This window comes from Papilio xuthus, unplaced genomic scaffold, assembly GCF_000836235.2.
Source record: "Papilio xuthus unplaced genomic scaffold, Pxut_1.1 DF828177.1, whole genome shotgun sequence".
Taxonomy (NCBI): Eukaryota; Metazoa; Arthropoda; class Insecta; order Lepidoptera; family Papilionidae; genus Papilio; species Papilio xuthus.
This window is the reverse complement of record NW_013530472.1, coordinates 5,299,860-5,316,721: the sequence shown is the minus strand read 5'-3', so window position 1 is coordinate 5,316,721 and position 16,862 is coordinate 5,299,860. Positions and strand designations below refer to the sequence as shown.

The 16,862-nt window shown below is 33.4% G+C and overlaps 1 protein-coding gene across 1 annotated transcript in view; it reads right to left on the bottom strand.

Annotated features, from left to right (window-relative positions):
- The window catches only part of LOC106113905 (dopamine D2-like receptor), a 90,363-nt gene extending 73,837 nt beyond the window's left edge, over window positions 1–16,526 (bottom strand). Inside the window, exon 1 of the mRNA XM_013306965.1 lies at window positions 16,494–16,526. The gene's annotated coding sequence lies outside the window, so the exon portion shown is untranslated. The remainder of the gene's footprint in view (window positions 1–16,493) is intronic.
- Window positions 16,527–16,862: the final 336 nt, after the last annotated feature.

Genomic DNA, 16,862 nt, shown 5'->3' with positions numbered 1-16,862 from the left:
TTACAAAGTAATGCGCTACGATTCAACTGCGCGTATTCAAATTCAAAACTTATACCCCATTCATCTCCTGTTACCTTTTGCAATAAATTTTGTAAATTCTAAATACCTGTGGATACCGAAATTTATAAAATATTACAAGGCTAGTAATATGCGACGGTAATATACGACAGACCACCAGGTACCATTCACTCCATCTCGATGGTTGGCAATCCACAACCGTACAGTTTTCGCGCAACTTCTTGCCTCGCAATGCCGTGTTGTAAAAAGTCTGTCTACAGCAGTATTTCTAAACCGCTACGACTTAGTGTCAAGGATCAAGAAGCGATGTAATTAGTAAAATATCTTCTGTATTCAATTTTATCAATCTACTAAATAAAACATTTACAATATTAATAAATAAAAAAATCCTATGTCTCTTTTGTTCCATTAAGCCATCGACAGCCCTAACGCGTGATTGCTTGGCGGCGCTCCGACACATTTGACGTCCGGCATACGTGACCGACTCACACCGACTCAGTCCTACTTAACTTTAAACGTGCCACTCACGATCCTTGACATTTTATTTCGAGACGTCCTTACCAATCTTATTTTTATTTCTGCACGAAAAATATAACTTTCCTTCCACGTGTGGGATTCCATAGTACCCGGCGTTTGATTTGGCACTGCATAGTTTTCTATGCGTCCCTCCTCTCTCTGAAATCCACCTACTATTCCCATTATTTCCTTATAAGAAAAAGGAGGGAAGAGAAAGAGGACTATAATTAGGCCTGTTTTTTTGTGATTGTATTTACAATAGCATATTTTTCTTTTGGTAAATATTTCTAATAAACTTTTACAGACGTAAAATATTATGTTTTTTATCTCTCTATTCAATTTTATGAAAATTCACAGCGCGACGTAACAGTAACCATGTTAGGTGGAATTTATTGGATAATTCTCGTATAACCTGTTACGCTTGTGCTGTAACAAAGTAGTTTTACGCCTTATATTTTTCAGCTCAGTGTTATGAAATACGCTTCTCTGAGAATGTGAATAAAGGATGAAATTATTGTAATTTTTTGTTGGAATAACTCTTGTTTACTTTAAATCTCTCTGAATGAATGATATGAAAAATATGAAAGTGATATTAAAATGTAATTTTGTATGTTACTGACAGTGGATATTCATACATTTACCTGCTACACAATAATAATTAAATTGTTCAAACTTTCGTGAGACATTATAATAAACTTATATAAAAACGGCCGTCGTCAGTGCGCGACGGGCCGCGTCTGCGAAATAATACCAGTCCCACTCACCCTGATAAAGGGCCCCGATGGGCTCGAAACTAGTTGGTGCCACCGAACGAATATACGTGAATGTTTAGCCGTTTTAATATAAGTTTACAGTAATAATTATTGACAGAATTCTGTGGTGTAAAAATAGGAGCTTTAAAATCTAATATAAGATTGTAGCAAGTTCCAAAGCTTATAAAAAGAAATTTTGAAATTCGCATGATTTTTTTATTCATTCTATTTTTAGGACTCGACATGAGTTCCTATCAAGCACCGTAAACCAGCAACTCTAATCCAGTTGTGCAATAATACTTTTATGCTTATCGTTTTTAACAGAATCAAACCTCGTTGCTGGCGCGCTCTGAAGCTAAATTCAATTGAAAGGACAAAATGACATGTGTCATTTCATATGTCAAATCAAAGTGAGTAAATCGACCGAACGAATTTTGTCGAATGTTACAAAATGATATTATAGTTTCGATTCAATCAATACGCATGTTTTGGTCAAATTATAAATAAGTCATTGCCTCAAATGTCTAATAACATAAACAGGTAATTTTATAAGGAATTATTTTAAAAGTACCTTTACGATGTTGCAAAGTTGCGATTAAAATTATGCATATTTTTAATATTTAATTACGACGCACTATATCCCTTAATGAAATTGACATAAACAAAGCCTAAAATTTTCATGTACTACTAAGTATAAAATTTTATAGTCACCTTTACGTTCTGGCATATTGTGCACCCCCTCGTCCCCATTAGGTTCTGACAACGCCAGCACCTGCATTATACAGCTGTAAATTTATTTTCCGATTTGGGCCACGGAAATGGGCCACGAATTGAACTGATAACATTCAAGTTTATCGCGCGGAAAAGAATTTATGAATCTCATTTATGTACCCAAATACACCTTTTTTTTTACTGCGTAAGCCATTTGCGCGGCACCAGTGGAAATATATGTATGTTTGTATTATACAATATTTAAGTAATATATTATCTTTACAATTGGCCTTATAATACTGATTGGTATCTTGTCAATTCATGGAACTTTGTAATTTGCCATCACATTATAAGTTTCGATAAAATAAAATTTTCTGCTAACTTATAAGATATCTAGTACGATTGTAAAAGTACCAAATTCAAAATAGTCCGGTAACACAAATAGGTCTTCCGATTCTTACCAGTATTTAAAAAATGACAGGTTAATAATATTAAAATAACCCGTTTTTTGATTGAAGAGTTCTATGACACAATTTTAACAGCTCTTATTTTGCGAATAATTTGTCCCACTGAAGTTGACTCCGTGTCTCACATAGCACGCATTAATATCAATTTCTAAACGTCCCAGTTTGTCGTGGAATGAAAACTTATGTAACCCGCTGCTGTACACGCCATATCTCGGTAACAAGTCATCAGCAACAAGTGACAAAAAGTAATTTCTAACGCTCGACTCTGTCGGCTGCCCACCACGACAACCTCGCTATTCTCGCCATCTAGGGTTGCCATCATAAAAACAATTATTATTTTATTTGAGGAAAATGCAAGTGAATTAATCTACACTCTACACTATTTTAGAAGTGACCTTTTACTATATTTCAAGGTTCGTTCGACCAGTAAAGTCGAAACCCAGAAGAATTTACGGGATGTATATTTTGGGACTTCTTCAATCGTGTAGAATTATCACTGTCTACAGCTATTAAACATCAACGTTCACTAAAATTGGAGCAAAAGTAACCCTTATAGCATAACTGTATCGGTAACCCTACAAAGAATAAATACGTGTTGCGGAAACAGAATCGTTTACGCTTGTGATTGCAATCTTTATTGCACTGTTATAGAGAAGTTATTCCCCGCCTGCCGTCGATACCCCACGCGGGAAACACGAACTATCATGGTTGTGATATTCATAACTTCCAGACGACTTGTGTGTCGTGTCAGATCTCTGAAATACGTTTATATCCATAACAAACATCCATAAAGTTGATTTACACATTATATTTACACGTTGCTAAGGCCGATCCCAATCTGAGATCTCAAGCTTTTTATTTGTTTGCAATTCTTTAAAAAAAAGCCCAATAATTTACATCTAACACACTTATCCCTCGCCTAGACTGTTACTTAAAGATGTACAGATTAGATTTATAGTCCCAAATGTCATGATATTGGTACAACAGATATCCGAAGGTTAATTTCCGTCAACCTTCTAGCGGTCGTCGCCTGGCCTCGCGGGCACCGAACCCAAACTAATGCGCTAACAGACGTCCCACATCGCTCCACATCGTCGCAGCGAAGTGCGCCAACCCCATGTCTAATACAATTTATTGTACAAGGATTTTCGTATAGAGGATAAGTTCAGAATCAATAACGATATATTTCTTTATTTCGTTGCACATTTAACCCTTTATCAAGAACCTATTTAATATGTTCTGTTGATACAATCTGTTTAATATGTCGTAAAATTACATACAAATCAAAATAAGTATATGCGTTTGTAATTGCAATGCCAGTGGAAAATCTGTGTTGTACAAATATATCGCAATTTAGTTTGTTATTGTCTATTAATAGCTATTTAATTGCGAGACCATTAAGTTTAAAACAATGCCACTATATATAAATTGTAATCCGCCGTTAGAAGTTGACAAATTGGCCGTTTCAAAAAGCAGCTGTCCCGAGCTAATTGCGGGCCTGGCCGATCGACGCGGCGCGCATTCCAAATGAGACGAGCTTTGTTCGGCTGCGGGAGGGTTAACGGCTGTTATTATGTATTCAATTATAACTAACGATTTATAATTAACATTTACATTAAGAGCATCAATGTTTATATTTTTAGTATAAAGATCATTTTAACTGTTAGGTTAAGATTAAATAACCACCAGATCAACCCGCACTTGGCCAGCGTGGTTGACTATGACCTAATCACCCTTAACTTAGGGTAGGCTCCGAGCCCCTCGGTGGGGACGTATAGTGAGCTGATGATGATGAACCACCAGATCATAAGATTCAACTATACAACACACAATTTTTGACTACGAAAATACATAATCGTATAATATTAATAAGCTATGAAAGCAAATTGTGGTTTTCTTACATAACACGTCTTGTTGAATTTTTCAGTTGCATGTAGTTTTATTCTTACGATATCTCCTAAACTATTTGACATAATGATATATTTCAAAGGGCTAATATAATCTTCATTAAATTTTCTTGATAATGGACATATTTATTTACATAATGGTTTATACTTTACTCGAAAAATAAGGTTATTCGGGTGAAGACTTCTATCTACAAACGTAGGTTAAAATCATATTACACGTAACATGACACTAAAAATGTAAATGCGTTTTACTTATCATAAATTAATTAAAAAAGCAAATTCATCATACCTTATCAAAATGCGTAAAATGCAACATAAAAATAAATGTTCCAATAAAAAATATGCATACGTACAATTTTTACACAATAAGGGGTAAAGTATCCAATAAAGCGAGTAGCATTCGGCAGTATAAAACCTTTTTTATCGTAATTCAATTTACCTCGTCCGGGATGTCCGGAACAATTTTTTATGAAACAAACATACCTATTATACACGTAGTAAAATAAAAAAAAGGCTTAAAATTTAGCAATTTTATAATATGCAGGTCGTGATGACGTGTTAAACGCAGTTAATATTTATAATTTTGGTGTAAACTAACCGTTCTATATGTTTTAAAATTTAATTTTATCACTTTACATACATTATTCGTGTATCATTTTACATTAGGTAAGCGTTTTCGAGTCGCCGTCAATTTCATACGGAGTTTAATATGTATTCTTCGCGTGAGCAGGATTTTCTGCCAGTTTTGTGAGCGGTAAAGCAGCACAAATGCGCTACACAGACACGTGTACACATGAGCTGTACACATTGTCTCATTTGTGTACAAACTGTACATAATGTCTCACAAGTGTACACATAATGTACACACTTTTTAATATGTACACATAAATATTTCAGATTAAGTAACAACTTTTACTCATAAATAACATTAGTCCCAGTTGTTTATTTCAAGTTTTCTTTCGAAAGTGCAAACATGTTGTGCTGTCTTAACGTAACTTTATATTTCAAAGTTAAACAACTACACTGCACAAACTATTGACGGTAATTATTATCATTTATGACTCGATAATGTAAAAGTTAGAGCGTCGGTGGTTCAAGGGATAACCACTCGTCTTTCAATCTGCAGCTCCTGGGTTTGAATCCCGTCATGTACCAATGTGTTTTTCGATTTACGATTTGTACATTTTATCAGACTTTCTTACGATGAAGGAAAACATCGTGATGCAACCTGCACATATCTCACAAGAAATTCAAAGATATGTGGGAAATCAACCCGTACTGGGCCAGTGTTGTTGACTTTGGCCTACTCACCCCTAACTTAAAGTAGACTCCGTACCCCTCAGTGAGGACGTACAGTGAGCGTTTGATGATGGTTGTCCAAACCGTAATTAGTTATATGACTCAAACACAATGTTGATAAATATTGCGTCATAATATGGAGTGAGCTATTTTTTTCTTGTTGCAAAACATGAAAATTACATGTAAGTGTGTATTATCCTAAACACATGTGGAATATGTAATGGATATATTCTGGTTAAACTTGTTGTACTCAACATTTCTTGTAACCCGATTCACTATTTGGATAGGATTATGTACAAACTCGAAGCAAAATAAATTTACATAATGTTGTCCTCTTTATATTTTTGTATTTGTTTTTGAATTCGTAACATTCGGTTATACAAATTGCATTTCTCTTTATGTAAAATATCGAACGTCGAGCATTTTGCTTAGTTTAGTTTAAGTTAACGATGTTCTATTCATTTAGATCAAATCTAGTAATTGAAATTAACTCCACTTCCCAGGTTCAATTTAGTTCTGTTCACAATTCAATATTATATGGGGAAAAACCCTTCGATATTTCAATTTTTTTTGAACTAATTTTTAGACTATTTGAACGCAATATTTTATTGATCATTAGTTTCAACATTGAAAAAAAACAAAATGTTGTGATTTTAAAATGCTCTAAAACGTAAAGGTGGAGTTGAAATTAGAAACGGACGGAAGCCAACGAAATGTTATCTGCGAGCATCTGAGCTCGAGCCGGACTAATTGCGGCTTCATTTGATCTACGTGCGCCGAATTCCCTACGACATGGACTCCACTACACTACATATCGGTTGACAGAATGTACGAAGCTAGAACTACTCATCTACTGATGTTAAGATAGCTCTGTCGTAAAAAAAGTAAGTTTCAGTCTTAGTAAAAAAAAATCGGCTAGTGAAACTTATTGTTAATCCTATGTTTAGAGATCCGGGTGGACATATTACTTGATACTAAACTAACTTGATATGATAAAGGCAATTTTAAACGGTTTCGTTTTTCCTTATATAGCTTATTTACATTTCTCAGTACATATAAAACAATTTCCTGTTAACTGATGAGCAATATCATTGGTAATACAAAGCGTAAGAGGATGCGCCTTCCACAGTTTCTCATGAATCTGCTCGCAGAAGCTTTGAACCGGCACTAACGCGATAAAAGACGAGTCACATCCAGCACAAGTAGGCTAATGTGCCATCTTATCGTATACATTATTACACCAACTGATGCTAACAAAAATAACTGCAAATTTTATTTGAATAAAATCACCGATCAATTGAGAATTCCGAGTTTATTGGACTAGATATAATCAAGAGGATTAAGACAATATTAAGATATACTAAATAATATTTAATGTTATTTTTCTTTATTTTCATTAAGTAGAGAATAGTAACGTTATGAAGAAAAGGAAACTACATTATGCTATTAATATTTAGTGGTCGTTGTTTCCAAGTTTTATATACGTATTGGGTTATGATAAAACAACACTTTGGGCAAAGGATCCATAAACTCAGTCCATTAATAGGGACAGGCCGACATAAAATATGCACGCATCCATTTCGATGACATAATAAACGATGAAAATATCCAATACAAAGCGCTCTGCGTACATCCGATACCCTTTCATGTCTTATATTTTTGTTTGCCTATATTAAGCCTTTATTTTCGCGTCCGTAAATTTTTATCGATCTATTTATGTAAAAACTTAGCCGAACTTTTAAAACATTAATGCAGGATTGTTTATGTTACGATCAAACTTGATTTCTGTTTTTTTTATTTTGACTAAAAATAATAAGAAGTTGCAAAGTAAAAAAATCCATAGACAACAAGAAAAATAAAGAGGAGATAGTTTAATTTCATCAATATTATAATTATTTATTTATTAATAAGTAAATAAATAAATATAAATTCAGTGTAGGAATCTTGACAAAGATTTGGATGCGTTCTCAGTTATGTGAAAATTATTTATACTAAAATATTAAATTTTTTTGGTTTTAATAATTCTTTCGACTTAAGAAAACTGTGTTGCTAACACAAAGTTTAGTGTCAAATAAAACAAACTCGTTATGTACATTATTAGCATAAGCATTAGCTACGAAAATTCTAAAACGATTCCTCTTGTAGAGTGTAGAAACTTACATATATTAGAGTTCGTCGACTGAGTCGCGCGTCGCTGTCGCGTTAACCGATAATTCATATTAACTAGTTTAACAGCCACCCTCTAACTTTAATTACACTTTCTGATCGACTTGTTACGTTCCTTGTTACGTCATTTTTGCTGTATAATTATCGAATATTAGCTGTCGTCCGCAACACCGTCCATGGAGAATTAGAAAAACTTAATCAGTAGCCTATGTGTTCCAGACTATGTTCAACATCTGTGCCAAATTTCAACGAGATCCATGTACCCGTTCTGGATATCGAGTCCAAGTTCTTAATATTGTAAATAAAAATAATGTCTTACTAATATTGTAAATGCGAACGTTTGGATGGATGGATGTTTATTTGAAGGTACGGCTCCGGAGCGGCTTAACCCTTACGTTCATTTTGTATAGTATACCATACATACAACTTTATAAAAATATACGATCACTGTAAAATAATTTTTAACTTAGTTTTTTTTAACTTTGTTTTCTTTTTTTCAAAAAAGAAATCTTCCCACAATAAGGGTTAATGGAACTTAATGAAGAAATTTGGTGCAGGTGTAGAACATAGTCTGGAAGAACACGTCAGTTACTTATGTGCTTACGTCCTTATTAAGCTTTTTTAATTCCGCTTGGACGGAGTCGCAGGCGACAGTTATTAATAGAATAAACATTTTAAATGGCAATTCCTATCAATAAGCACGTACTAAATAATTTATTACAGAAACAAACTTATGGTCGATATTTCGTGCTAATTGCCATTGAAATTGTGATCGTAACGTCAAGTCCCGGCTTAATTATTGCCAATTTAAGTGAAGATCACGTGATGCTATACCGTAGGTAATTGTCCATGTAATTATAATATTTAAATTATATGATGACAAATTTAACACCTTATTACAATAGATTTATGGTTGATAACTGAGATGCAGTTCTTTTTCGTAATATTTACAAAAATGATTTTGATATTATTTTGCAGTACAATTTTAATATTTCAATATGAATATAAGAGATGTGTTTACGTTCATTCAAAGGACGAGGCTTTCGTTTCCACTCAAGTGAATGTATTTGTCTTATTTGGGTTCAACATAAAAGGCCGTATATTTTGTTAAGGCACTTCTCTGGAAGTTACTCGACTAGAAATTAGGGAAATGTTAGAGAAAGTTTTGAGTTATTTGTACATATGCTTTTATGTACCAAAAGTTGATGTAATAAATAATATCTCGTTACTATGAATCCGAAGCGAAATTTAGACACCATTGCGTTAAGATGTGTTAAAAAATAAAAAAATTACCCGCCCTGTTACTTGATACCATTTTCTGTCCCTAAGTAGTAGATATTTCTTTGTTCTATGTCAGTATATTTCCTAAGAGACGCCTGTATTATTCTACAATACGTGTAATAAACATTTTTATATTCATGCGTTGCATTCGTTAAAACGACATACAATATTTTTATAGTGGGCACTAATAAATATATTAATAGATTCGTTTTCAATATTACTTTATATTAATTTCTCATTAGTAATTTTTATTCCCTTTCCCTTCCTTTCCTTTCCTTTTCTTATTAGGAAAAGGTAGGGATGGGGTGGAGATTTGACGGAGGTGGTGACGCATTTGATGGGGAAATCTTTCTGTGACTCCTTATCCGTCTGTTTAAGGTAGCCAACGCATCTGCGTATGTCTGTAGGCTGCGATCGTTACGCCATTTCGACGAATTCAAGCTTCATGTGTTCAATATTTAATTTTTAATTAATTAAATAAAAGGTAACCTAAATATTATTAAGGAAACTTTTGTTTTCATTATATTTGGATGAACAAGCTTACTTATTTTAGCTAAACAAAGTTGTATTATGAAAGTACGATACAGCCTATCTATCATTCATCCGCGCGTCAAGCACATTGTCCCTGAACATCATAAATCATAAAACCAACGACATTTTCTAAAGTCAATTGAAAACGCTGTTCATTCTGTCTTATGTTGTACCTAAGTAAAGTCGACTTACTTTAAAAGATTATAAATTAACTTAAGATTAAACAGATTTTATAACCGACTAGCTGTAGCCCGGGACTCCGTCCGCGCGTATTTAATAAATAGTAGCCGAATCTAAAAAAAAAAAGAATATGCATATAAAATTTCATAAAAATTGATCAAGTCGTTTCGGAGGAGTATGGTAACTAACATTGTGACACGAGAATTTTATATATAAGATAGGTAGAGTTTACTTAACTTAAAATAATAAACACATTGTAAAATTTAAATTACTATATATTTAAGAGGATTTGAAAACCAAACCATCTGTTAAAAATCCTGTAAACAAAAAGGGCTGATGCTAATCTCTTAATAATAATAATCCTAGCGTATTTACATTAAGTTTAAGTGCGAAAACACAATTAATTCTGCCATGACTTACATTTAATATAGTTGAAATGAAATTTTGACTAAGAATTTACGGTAAATGTGCTTATAAAAATATCTCGTCTTTTTATCATTTTAATGTTAAGATTATATTAGAAATTTATTTAGGATATGTTTCAGAATATTACTTGAGGTTTTCATTTGATTACTTCAATCTGTAAAAGATTCGATATCTACGCCCAAACTTAATATTCTCAACTTCAATCAAGTCGAGTGAACTCTAGTAATTGAAAAATATCAGACAGATATTTAGAAAATTTAGATGTTTTTTTTTCTACAATAATATTTTCAAACAAATTAAATTTTGATGAAATTATTGTATTTCTTTTTTTGTTCTTTTTTTTTATATCATAAGGTGGCAAACGAGCGAGCGGCCACATGAAATCGCTGAAATAGCGAAGTGACCGTTGCCCATAGACATATGCAATTGCATATGCGTTGCCTACCTTTAATCGACGGAGGAGAGGATGCACAGAAAGAAAATATCTTCCCTTTCCATGCATCTTCTCATCAGGAAAGTCCACTTCCACTTCCCATCCTTTCCTTATAAGAAAAAGGATGGGAAGGGAAAGAGGACTAAATTAGGCCTCCAGGACGCACACTCATCAGACGAAACGCGGAATTGCTTCCACTTCACGTCTGTCTTCTGTGTGGTCGTGGTATTTCACCGGGCGAGCCGGGCCAATTCGTGCGAAGATGTTAAAGCGGGCACTACCACTGTTAAAATTTCTATTTTTCTTGTGTTACATTTAGCTAAAATAAATATTTAATGTGGAATAGACTATAGATATTTGCCAGGATCGCGAATTTAAATCCGTCGTCTTCGTACATACTGTAATGTTATAACCGCTAGTTTAATAATATAATGGTTTACGTTATATTATTAAACCAGCGGTCGCCCGCGACTTCGTCTGTACCGATAAAAAAGCAGCCTCTAATATGCCCTCATATACCAGCTACCTTTCCGCCAATATCTATTCAGACTGACAAACAGACCGACATAAATTTTAATAATTAGTTTTTCGTTATTAGCTACGCAAATACATTATTTGTACGAAATATGTTTTTTCCTATATTACAGACACTCTAATTTTATTAATATGTATAGATAGACAAACAGAAATCCAATAATAGCAGTCTCCATTAGTTAATTTATTGACGTACATATACTGAGAGTAACGCCTTTGAATGCCTCCGAGCATAATTACTCGCTCCCTCGCATAATTTCCTCAATACGGAACTTCAATCGGAAGACTATTTTGTGCGAGAAATATTATATTTACATTCCTTCGAATATGTCGCTGCCTTACTACGGACATATTTTTATATACAGTACTTTATTTAATACAAGCTTTCGCCTGTTGCTCCGTCCGCGCTAAATTAAAAAATACATAATTAGACTATGTGTTATTCCAGATTATGTTCTACATCTATGCCTTTCAGCGACATTCATGCAACCGTTCTGGAGGTACCTTCAAACAAACATCCATCCATCTATCTATCTATACAAACATTGATATGTATAATATTAGTAAGATAAGATAAATAAGAAACTCGTTCTAGCTTTTAGAAGACGATTAGACTTTTACCATAAATAGGAATTTGAAAAGATCAATCCATGATTGATTAAAAATATATCCCAAATCTGTGTCCTTTGCCTGGGAATCTGCTGCGTCTCGTCAATTTCCAGCTAAATATAATATTTTTTATTATACTTACATTAAACGGTTAAACGAATTCATTCACTCATAAAATATATGTTCAATTCATTACATTTAAATTGTATTATACAATTGTTAAAATATTATTAATATAATAAAGAGAACAATTAATTTTAAATATTTGCAAGAAATACAACAGCAACCCCAACAACGGTCCAACGCCGGGCGACGCGTGAAAATTATAATGAACCTCATTGAAAGCGATTTAAATTTAAAGCGAAATAAATATTTACGCTATCGTTTCCTGTCCATAAGGCTTTGTTCACACAGAGTATTACACTATTGAGAAACGCAAACTCATGGAATAGTAATAAACAAAAAACATAAACAAATATTAATTAGTAAAAGAAAAATATTGCCTTTATATCTCGCAATTAGGCGAATGTGTAATATTTTGTTCATTCCCTATATAGGTCGACAACAGATTAAAAAATAACACAAAAAGACAACATTTGAGAATGGCAGGTTTTAATATTTAAATATGCTGGTTCTGCAGGGATTTTACACTGTACATATTAGCAAGGCCATCTTTTACTGCATCTGGAAAAATCTTTGCCTACTTCAAGTAAGGATTATAAACAAACATAAAATACATCTTTATATATATTTTATATCATAAGGTGGCAAACGAGCGAGCGGCCACCTGAAATCGCTGAAATAGCGAAGTGAACGTTGCCTATAGACATACGCAATTGCATATGCGTTGCCTACCTTTAATCGACGGAGGAGAGGATGCACAGAAAGCAAATATTTTCCCTTCCCATGCATCCTCTCATCCGGAAAGTCCACTTCCACTTCCCATCCTTTCCTTATAAGAAAAAGGGTGGGAAGGGAAAGAGGACTAAATTAGGCCTCCGGGACGCACACTCATCAGACGAAACGCGGAATTGCTTCCACTTGACGCCTGTCTTCTGTGTGGTCGTGGTATTTCACCGGGCGAGCCTGGCCAATTCGTGCGAAGATGTAAAAGCGGGCTCTACCACTGTTGAACATATTATATTATATTGTAACATTTATAGTAACTGCGAAAATTCCATAGTATTGTCTTCAAAACTTTACGAAATACCCAACCAACAACTCCTGATATAACACAAAACCCTTTAAATTCGCAAAGTTATAATTGAACTTCTCTCGGTGTGTCTCCGACACGCGGCACAGACCATACGCGCTTAAAGTAATGTTATCATGAACTTTAAAATTCGTAGTTGCATTGTGTTTTCCAGCGCGACGGCTTGGAAAATTTTGTTTATCCACGCGCGAATCATACAGGACAGGGACAACTTTTTGACATTTTATTATTTCAACTATTTATTGTTCTTTGTCCACTCACCACTAATGTGTATCTGACATCCCTCTCATTCACTTTAAAAATAAAGAGATAACATAATGTTTAACATGATATTGAATTAAACTTACATTAGTATATTGCATCATAGAACAACGAAAGTCATAGAAACTGATCGATTTATTTTATTTTTACAGATGAATTTTGGGCTTTTTTTTCGTGACCCATAGATGTTTTCTGGTTGCAAGTAGTTCCGTATTCATCATCATCATCATAATCAGCCTAAATTTGTCCACTGCTGGATGTACGCCTCCCCCATCGATTGCCACAATGCCCGGTCCTGTGCCGCCCGCATCCATAGTTCCGTATTATAGTTTATATTTTAATAATATTCTACGTCTCTATCATAATATAGTCTACTAGTAGTATAGAAATTTGATATAGAGAGAGAGAACAATGAACTCACAAATTAAATAAAAGGAAGTGGTACGTGCGAAGTGAGTGGAGTCGCGGCTGTCACTGGAAGCACAATAACGTAGTTTAAATCAATTAAGTGACGATTCTCCACACAGTTGAAATGTTCTTTGTGATAATCTATTTATCGGCTAAAGTATAACATTACGGATAATTGGTTTTCAACAACATGACATCTTGAATAAACTATCTAAGTAAAACAGCTAATTGTCTACAGTTTAAGAGTAGTCTTTAATTATTTTCTAACTAAAAATCTTGTTTCTATTATAAAAGCGAATGCTTAGATGAATGGATGAATGTTTGTTAAAATCTCCAGTACAGCTCAACAGATCCCGATGAAATTTGGAACAGATATAGATCATAGTCTGGAAGAACACAGTGACTATTTACTAAGTTTTTTTTAATTCCGCGCGGACGGAGTCGCGGGCAAAAGGTAGTTAACAACATAATTAAAGCGATTTACAATTAATTTATTAGACTTTATTATGAACAACTTACATTAATTTAATATTATATTTTCAGTTTAATCCATTTCACACTTATTTTGTAAAGGATCGTACATGGAAATCATATTCCTTCAGTACTCCATCATACGTATCAAATAACGCTGTACTCGGAACGTAACAAGGTAAATCTCATGTTATTTATAACAATGTTACAAAAGCGTCGTTCTTTTGATCATATAAAACAAAACGACTTATCTTCCTGAAGTTACAAATATAGACTCGACTTCCCGCTACATAACATAGAAATGAAAATAATAAAATAAATAAACTTTCCCAATTCTAATTTTGACAATAACCAATAACATAACCACAGACGTTGAAGTTGACACATCTATTTGACGTTGACAGATTTTTTTTATATGAAAATATATTCCTTCATCATCAGCTCACTGTATGTCCACACTAACCTACCCTAAGTTAGGGATGACTAGGCCATACAGCCACGCCAAAGCGCGAATTAACTTCACACATATCATTGAATCTCTTTCCAGATATGTGCAGGTTGCATCAAGATGTTTTCTTTTACCGTAAGAACGTTGGTACATAGCAGGATTCGAATCCAGGACGTGCAGTTTACAAGAAAAGTGCTTAAACCCTGGGCCACCGACGTTCTATATCTAAGTTTCTTGATAAACAATAATATTATTATTTGTATTCTTAACAATTGGCTGTAATAAAACGTTATACTTAGGATCAAACCCTAATCAAAAATGTTTCGTTTTATGAGATAAATTAGTATCTGGTAGACCTCTACAGAAATATAATTTCCGTGCGCTCCGACTGCTCAGGGAGGTCGTTGACTAAGGAAATTACTATAGAACTATCGATATCAAAAGTCGAAGGCATTTCTATTGAATATCTATAATTCGTTTACTATTAGTCGATGGACCGTACCAAAGGAAATTGGAACAAGTCACTCGAATGATTTTAGTTAACAAGAACATGTACCTAGTACTTGTATTTATTACACTAGCTGTTTCCCGCGACTTCGACTTTCATTTAAAGAAAAATTGCTAATAAATAGAGCGTATGTCACCCGGATATAGTATAGCTTTCCTACACTAATTTCATTTTTCAAATTGGCTGTGTTGTTTCGGAGTATATTAAATGCAAAAACAAACAACCAATCCTCTTTATTATATTGTAGAATAATGTTTTTTTTTTGATATAATGTCTCTAATCGTTCTCACCATAGATTGTATCGTAAACACACTGACCATTGGACTATTGGGGTAATAGACACTCATACGAAATTGAAACATTTAAATAACCGTGATAACAATATGTTTGTGCAGATTTATCAACATTGGAAAATCACAGTTGATTAAGTCTATCTTGATATTTATTATATATATATTATTTCGATATATATATTATATTATTTCGATATAAAATGTGTTTTTAAACTTTCTAATTTTCGTTGACCCTGTTAGCGAAGTGATCGCCCGAGGCGGGATTCCTAACAAATCTTTATAATCGAATAACTTTTGAAAACGAGTTTTGTCTTTAAATTAAGCGTATAAACGGATCTTGTATTGGATTAATTGTGTACAATTATATTTTATCAGAACCGTTGCTGGGACCATGAACCTTACATTTTACAAAAGAACTTTGTTGACAAAAAATATTTTAAACAGTTTTTCAAGAGTAAGAGTAAGAAACTTATTTTTGAAACATCGTTACTTCTCCTTTTCTGAATTATTTTAAAAAAAATTATATGTCATATTTGTGTGTTATAATATTATATTTCGAAATAACAAATCGCGTCGTAAACAAACAAGGAACTTTATAAAGCCTAATAATATTTCAAACTCAAAAAGAAACCTAATAACATCACGTAGTGTCCAAACTTTTGCATTACTTGAAAACCTTTTAGACAACGGCGACGTTATTCGTAACCTTGATAAAATGAACAAATAAAAATAAGAAGTATAAACATAACAAGGCTAAAGACCTTTAAAAATATTCATCAATTCATCACAACATTGCTAGTAAGTAGATAATATATTTTTTTATACTAACAAACGAGCAAGCGTGGCAAACGAGCGAGCGGGTACCTTGTTTTACCTAAACAGCGAAATGACCACTGCCATAAACCACTTTATCTGCCAATCTACTGTACTAAAAACATTGAACCGTTAACAATTTCAATAGAAAAATATATACTCCAAATCGTTCCCACCCTGGTGCAACGAATGGCAAGGAATAATATAGAAACGTAATAAATATTGGATCGTAATTTTTCCATTCATACCTTTATATTTGTTCCGAGGCCAAAACGGCAGACATCTCACGACCGCGTAGGCTTCTACGACGCCCCGACCATTGTAACTGACAACAAAAGAAAACGGTAAATAATTCAGCATTTCTATACAGCTAGTAAATAGTCATATTATTTATTAAATAAGTCAAATAGCAAAATAATATTTAATCTACAGAATAAATACGATTGTCTTTTGTTTCTTTACCTTGTAATTAATATGACCTTGGTAATATTAACTACAAGGTAATTAATATTACCTTGGTAATATTAATTACTATAGTAATATTTGATCTATTGTGTTGATTACTGACTAGCTGTCGACCGCGACTCTGCGTGAAATTGGAAAAAAAAATTAGCCTA